General features: G+C 48.0%; 1 protein-coding gene across 3 annotated transcripts in view; it reads left to right on the top strand.

Moving 5' to 3' along the window:
* Positions 1 to 7495, top strand: part of 9830107B12Rik (RIKEN cDNA 9830107B12 gene) — a 46492-nt gene that overhangs the window by 36609 nt on the left and 2388 nt on the right. The gene's annotated exons all lie outside the window — the stretch shown is intronic.

Below are 7495 nucleotides of genomic sequence, written 5' to 3'. Positions count from 1 at the left end.
GAAAACCCCCGCTTGCTCCTCATGGCTTGCTCAGCCTGCTTTCTTATAGAACCCAGGACCACCAGCCCAGGGTGGCGCCACCCACATCTATTCCTAATTAAGAACATACCCTTTATGCTTGTATACAGTCCTATCTTATAGAAGCATTTTCTCAACTGAGGCTCCCTCCTCTCTGGTAACTATAGCTTGTGCCACATTGACATAGAATTATCCCACACACTATTCTACCCTTAGTCCATTAACAGTACCCTCTCAAACACGAAGTCCTCAGTACAAGCCACAGCCCTCCCGGTTTCCCTGGACTCGACCTTCCTAATCTCACAGAGAGTGGCATCTCCTGGGGGGACATTGGTTCTTCTTGTCACGGGTTATTGTTGATTCATTTTGGTTTGCTCTGTTGTGTACATGTATGCCTGTGTGCTTGTGTGTGTGTACAAGTACACTTGGAAGTGTGGATGGATGTGCATGGGTGCATTCGTGAAGGCCAGAAGACAACCTTGGCTCTCATTCCCCAGGTACCATCCAGCTTGGTCTTTAAGATGGGATCTCTTGCTGGCCTGGAGCTTGCTGGCTAGGATAGGCTGGTTGTCCAGAAAACCCCAGCGCTCCACCCGTCTCCACTGCCCAGGGCTGGAGTAGTTAATGGGTTATGGGCATCAAATTCAGGTGCCATGCTTGCAAGGCCAGCACTTTATCAACTGAGCCATCTTCCTCACCTCGGGCCACCTCGTTGTCCCTCCCTATCTGCCCTATGCACCTAAGGTGACTTCTGTAATCAGACTCCAGCATAAGCGTCAACAATGTCTTTACCATCCCCATGCAGTCTAGGTGCTCCTTGTTCATTCTTGTAGACCTTGAAGCTGGCTCTGTCCTCTTGCTGTTCCTTTGCATCATCCTCAAGGACCCTGGGTCTCTGTGCACTCACACACCATCCTCCCCAGCCCCTGGCCTCTCTGTTCCTTAACTCTTTCTTTGGTCATCTTCCTGCCCCACCCCACCCCCATTCAGAAGGTCAGAATGAGTGACCGCCCACTTTAAGCCCAGCCCAGCCGCCACCAGCCTCTCTGATTGGATCCCCTTAACTGCATGCTCTTGAACCCCATGGGGACTCATGACCTCTCTAATCCTGCCACCTCACACATTGGTGCTTTTCCTGGAACTCTGTGATCCAACCTCAGAGACACTCTACAACGTGTATGTAGCCTCAATTCCTGGGCCCCTCTCCCCTTTTGTTGAAGTTTCTGGTAACAGTTGGAAACATGGCTCCATAGAAGACAGCTTGCCTGACTTTCATAAAGAGCTGGAATCAGTCCCCAAGAAGGAAGGAAAAAATGTTAGCACAAGAAAAGACGTTTAATGTCACAAGTTTATTATGCACATGACAGGAAAGGAAAACAAATAACCCTAACACAGTGAGATTTTATTCCTATTTGCTGAGCAGGGGTAACACTTTGTGGGGATTCTGGGAAAGGTGCTGGTCTTAGAGCAGATGAGAGCCTGTGGAAAGGAATTCCTTGGCAGGCTCTGCACCTCTCGTGGCCTCTTCTGAGGCACAGATGATCTCTTTAGTCATGACACTCTGGGGAGAGGAGCGATGCCAGGGGCTGCCCCTGGAGACTGTTAGAGCACAGGTTCAGAGACCGCCCTCTCCACATCTCCTCACCCGGGGCGCCCTCTATCTGAAGTCCCAGTTTCCAGCCTGCCTGTATATTTGACAGTGGTGTCTCCTCACCCTCTCTATCACATCAACAACGCAAATGGACCACATCCAGGTACAGGTACACAGTGGCTCAGTGGCTGGGACAGGCCTCTGTTCCCTGTGCATAGTCCCTGAGCATTCATGCTGCATAAATGTGAGCTCAGGCTGAGGAAGGAGACTTGAGACACATGTGTGTGTGTGTGTGTGTGTGTGTGTGTGTGTGTGTGTGTATTACATATAATTTGGTCACACTTATTTGCTATGCAGCAAGGAGTGCTTTCTTTAGAGATGTCTAATGAATTATTTAAGGACAAAATGTCAGGATATGTGCTGCGGTTTATTTTAAAATACTTCTGCATTTAAAAAAAAATGCAAGAAGTTAAAAATACAGAAGTGAGAGGTGCACCTGGTCCCTGAGCTCCGGAGACAAAGCCCAAGCATCCTGCTCCTCTATGCTAATTAGACAGACGACCTGCCCCAGTGGGTATTACAGAGACGGGCCCCATTGAGTCAGCTACAGATCAGAAGAACACACTGCCTCTCCAGCCACCTCATGCATCTCTCTCTCTCTCTCTCTCTCTCTCTCTCTCTCTCTCTCTCTCTCTCCCTTTCCCTCTCTTCCCCCACTCATCCCCACTAGTAGCCCTAGATGGCTCAGAACTCTCTAGGTAGACCAGGCTGACTCCTCAAAGTCACAGACGGCTGTCTGCCTCTGATTCCCCAGTGCTAGGATTAAAAGGCTGAGCAACCGCTGGACGTGAGCGGTCCAGCTCCACATCTGCCTCCTGGGTTGGCCTGAGGAACAGCACAGCTGAGGAGCTTCTGGGCTCCTGCACAGCTAATGTCTCCCTTCCAAAGCCTACTGATGTAGCCATGGCTCACGCTGCCCTGAACTTACCATTGCTCAGCAGACCTCTGAAGTGGTAAACATTCTCCCACAGAACTTCCTAGGGCGTTTTCAATCTCTTCTTTTGGCAAATTATGCATGAACATTAATAAGGGAAAGATGGGTCTAATTCTCTCGCCTTTTTTTTTTTTTTTTTTTTTTTTTTTGCTTTTTCAGCAAGTAACTCTGATGCATTGGCAAGGGGGACTGAGAAAGCTAGTGGTCCAGCCAGGCTTCCTGGGTAAGGCTGCTCCACTGAGCCAACGCCATTACTTCCATCCCAGGCCCCCACCCCAGCCCCATCTTTGTTCTTTACTCCTGGGTAGAAACCATGCCTGGTCATGAACATGATCTTGGATATAGTGAGATTTCCACCTCCTGTCTACCTTCTCCTCCCCTCCCTTCCTTTCCAGTCCCATGCCTGTCAGGTATTACAAAGAGTGCTAAGGAATTTGTCACAGTGTACATATACCTGTCCTCCTGTCAGCCTGTCTGTCCTTCTAGGGCAGATGGACAAAACCAGGGCCCAGGAAAGGGCAGGGGGAAATTGAGTGGACCACAGTTCATTTCCACAAACTTGCCTGGGGACTGAGAGAAGAATCTAGGCAAAGAGATGACAGAAAACCTAGATGTTTCCTGAGGCTTCTGAGGAGAGTCAGAACTGAGACACCTCGGGGCCCAAGGGTACTCGACGAAGTTGGAGGGAAAGGCCTCCTAACCTCCCCTCCCCTTTACCTGTTTCTTCAGAGAACATTCCCAGGCCACCCACTTTCTACAACAAGGCCTTGAGCCTGTTTCAAATCCTCCGCCTCAGATAGGCTCAGGAGCTCTGAGGAGCCAGGCCCAACTCCCAAGGATGACATCACTTCCTTAGCCCCTCACTCAAGGAGAGGGGCTGCCTGGTGGGAAGACATCTCTCCTATTGCTTTATCTGCCCTGTGTAGGCACTGAGAACAGATGCAGGCTGAAGAGAAAAACAGGCAGGACAGAGGAGCACAGAGCAGAAGAGAGGGGCTATGTAGCAAAGGCCCAACAGGTTATTCTGCTGTGGGCCGCAGCCCTGCAGCCCCCTAACCTGAGGACTGAGGAGATACAGATGAGCCTAAGGAGAAGAATACGTTGCTATGGTCAGGGTTCTAGACACACGGGAAGATGGGCATGTCCCCACAACCAGAGAGTAACCAGCCCCAAACATACAGCAGGAGTGCATGCCTCCCGCGGGAACCACAGACTTGTATCTGGCTCCACAGCTCTGTTGAGCTCCAAGGGGTGAGGAAGGGCCTCTTGATTAAACCTAGTCTTCACCAATTCCTCTGCCTAACTATGCAGCTTGTCCTAGAGAGCCCCTGCCTCCAACTCCTTAGATCAGGAGTGTAAGCATACTTAGCCATGCCCGGCTATTTATGTGGATGCTAGGGATTGGACTGGGGTTTTCGTGTTTACACAGCAAAGCCCTTTACCTGTTTCGTCATCTCTGTCCCCTGAAAATCAATTCATACATATGTCAAAAGATACCATAGAAGGTATATTTAAGGTAAGATTACTTACGATGCTATCCGAAATGCAAAGGAAGCTATGGAGTCAGTAGACAAGAGGCAACAACTGGGTAGAAGAAGTAGATAGAAGCTGCCGTCCAAAGAAATGTATGCAGAAAGTTCACAGGTGAAAGACAAGATCAACTTTAGCAGTAAATGGGAAATGCAAATTAAATACAACAATGAAACGATCATTCTGCACCCATCAAATTAATAACGATTTCAAAGACGGGCTATTCCAAGTGGGCATGGGGATTGTGGGAAAATTCACAGTCACAGAAGCAGTTGGTGGGAGTAAATCATGTATCCTTATGAAATCACTTTAGCCAGATTTAGCAAACTGCTATCCGTAGTCCACCTCCTGCAGACAACTACACGTCTTTCCTGGGCCCTGGTTTTGTCCATCTGCCCTAGGAAGACAGACAGGCCAACAGGAGGACAGATATATGTACACTGTGACAAATTCCATAGCACTCTTTGTAATCCTTGACAGGCACCGGACTGGAAAGGAAGGGAGGGGAGGAGAAGGAGCAACGGTGTGTGCACAAAGAGACAGACATAAAAAGCTGTTTGTTGTAGCCTTGTTTATAGTAATCATGCTGAGAAACCAGTCAAATGGTCACAAATGGAGGAGGAGCCAATAGCTGAGTCCTCCCCTCCATCGGAGGGTGCCATGCGGGTCTGTGTGCACTCACAAACACAACGTTAAGTCACCAAGGCATACTTGATTTTCAGAAAAACAAAACTGCTAAGTAACACATAATATATGCCTGTTAAAATGAAGAGAAAAGCCAGGCATGGTGGTGCTGGCCTTTAATCCCAGCATTCAGGAGGCAGAGGCTGGTAGGTCCCTGTGAGTTCTAGGCCTGCCTGGTCTATATATGGAGTTCCAGGACAGCCAGGATTATACAGTGATACCTTGACTCAAAAAGAAAAAGATACATGCTATGTCTGCAGACTCTGTGGGTGTTTGTGAAAAGGTAACATTGTATTGGTTGCCTCTCTCATTGCTGTAACAAAATACCGGATGAAAGTAACTTTTAAAGGAAAGAGGGTTTGTTTTGACTCACATTTAAAGGGTCTGATCCATCAGGTTGGGGAAGGCACTACCCCAAGGATGTGAGGCAGCTGTCACCATCACTGTGGGTGGCTGTCAGTCACATAAGTGTGAGGAGGCCGTCAATCACATCACTATGAGATGGTTGTCAATCACATCACCATGGGCAGCTGTCAATCACATCATGGTTGTGGGGGAGGGGGGTGAATCTGGTTCTGGCTCTTCTCCTCCTTTATTGCAAACCAGGGCTCCAGGTCATTGGATGACGCCACCCACATTCATGATGCGTCTTTCTTCTTCAGCTAAGCTTTTCTGTAAATGTTCTGTATGTGTGTGCAGACTTCTAGATGATTCTAAACCCAGTAAAGCGGACAGTGAAGCTTGATCATCACAAATGTGTCTAAGAGTCACTTCAGGAGGCCGCCAAGGGTGCAGAGGAGAGAGAGAGAGACTCTGTGTGTGTGTGTGATGCACACCCATGCACATGTTAAGAAAGGAGTTGTAAGGGGGTCTTGGCAGTTTAGTTCTCATTTTATACATTATGTAAAAGTTTTACAATTCTATACTCTGGCTCTAAAACATCTCTCGAAAGACCATGTATGAAGGCTTTGTGCCATTAGGAAGAATCCCTAAGAGGGAAATTGCTTGCTAGCAAGCCTAACGACCTGAGTTCGATTCCCGGCACGCACACATGGTGGAAAAAGAGAACAGACTCCAGCTAGTTGTTCTCTTGACTGCCTTGTGCATACATGCAAATAATTATGTACACCAAAAGAAATTTTAAGGTATTAAGATGTGGAGCTTGGGAGAAAGGCACTCGATCCTGGCCTTCTGAGGCTTGTCTTCGTTACTATTGTGGCTGGGTTTGGAGTCACCTAGGGTTTATTAGTCTACTGTGAGATGTTTCTAGAGAGGTTTAGCTGAGATGGAAAAATCCATCCACACACACACAGAGTGTAGTGGTCTCATTCCATAAGCTCAGGTCCAGGAGCCTTCCTTTCCCTCTGCCTCTCCCTCACTCCATCTCTGTCTCTGTGTGTGTGTGTGTCTGTGTGTGTGTGTGTGTGTGTATCTGTGTGTGTGTGGTGTGTGTGTGTGTGTGTGTAGTGTGTGTGTGGTGTGTGTGTCTGTGTGTGTGTGTGTGTGTTTGTGTCTGTGTGTGTCTGTGTGTGTCTGTGTGTGTGCTTCAGCTGTCTCCAGTTAACCAGGCCTCCTCCTCCATATATACTATTGAAAAGACAGGTCCAGATCAACAGGACCAAGTTACCATGGACTGAAATCTCTGAACCAAAATCCAAAAGAAACCTCTTCTCTTTTTTAAGTTACTTAGCTGAGATAATTTGTCATCGTGATACAAAGCCAACATAGGTTTACAAAAAGAAGAGGCAAGCAAGTCATTGCAGGGGACATCTGTTATCCCAGGACATGGCAGGCTGAGGCAGGAGGATGACGAACTTGAAGCCAACCTGAGTTGCATCTTGAGCCATCTCCAGATACCAAAACAGACAAAGAGAAAGGCAGAAATGCTTTTAATGTAGTTTAAACCATGGGAACCTTGAATGTCAGAAGAGGCAGTGGCCGTGCCCCCGGGGAACACAGAGGAGGGTGTATGCTATCCCGACCAAGGCTCTCATCACAGGCTATTTCCACTCATCTTTCAGGATGAGTAGCTTCTGTGTGTTGAGTCTTCCTTGGTTCCTGACTATTTGAATCTCGTGTGTTCTGGGCTCAGACCCGAGCTTAACCTAACCCACTGAAGGGCCACTCTAGGTCCCGCCTGTGACTTGTCCCTCACCATACCCACCCAGCAACTATGCCTCGAGCCTCACAGAAGCCTGGGCACCAACGTCTGGAGAGAGGGAAGTGAATGCGGCTGTAAAGAGTATCCGGAGGGGCAACGGTGGTGGCAGCCTGGTCTACACATCAATTTCCAGAACAGCTAGGACTATGTAGTGAATCTCTGTCTCAAAAAAACAAAATCAAAACAAACGGAAGTAGTAAGGTCATCTCTGTGATGGTAAAATATCTGTGTGACACATGGGTGACGAGAACCTGGCACCTCTGAGCACTGTCTTTGGACATCCTCTGAACTTATAATTATTTAAGGTTAAAGGAGAGGGCTAGCAAGATAACTCAGTAAGAAATGGTGCTGGCCACCAAACTGACAACCTAAGTTTAATCCCCAGGACGCACCTGGTGGAAGAAAATAACTGAGTCCCACAAATTGTCCCACAAATGTCCACATGCGTGTTGTGGTGTGTGTGTGCATCAATACCCTGATGTTACCATTTTTTTTTCTTTTTTTTTGGTTTTTTCGA

The sequence above is a fragment of the Mus musculus genome, chromosome 17 (assembly GCF_000001635.26).
Source record: "Mus musculus strain C57BL/6J chromosome 17, GRCm38.p6 C57BL/6J".
In the NCBI taxonomy this organism is placed as follows: domain Eukaryota; kingdom Metazoa; phylum Chordata; class Mammalia; order Rodentia; family Muridae; genus Mus; species Mus musculus.
This window is presented reverse-complemented; position numbering and strand designations above follow the sequence as displayed.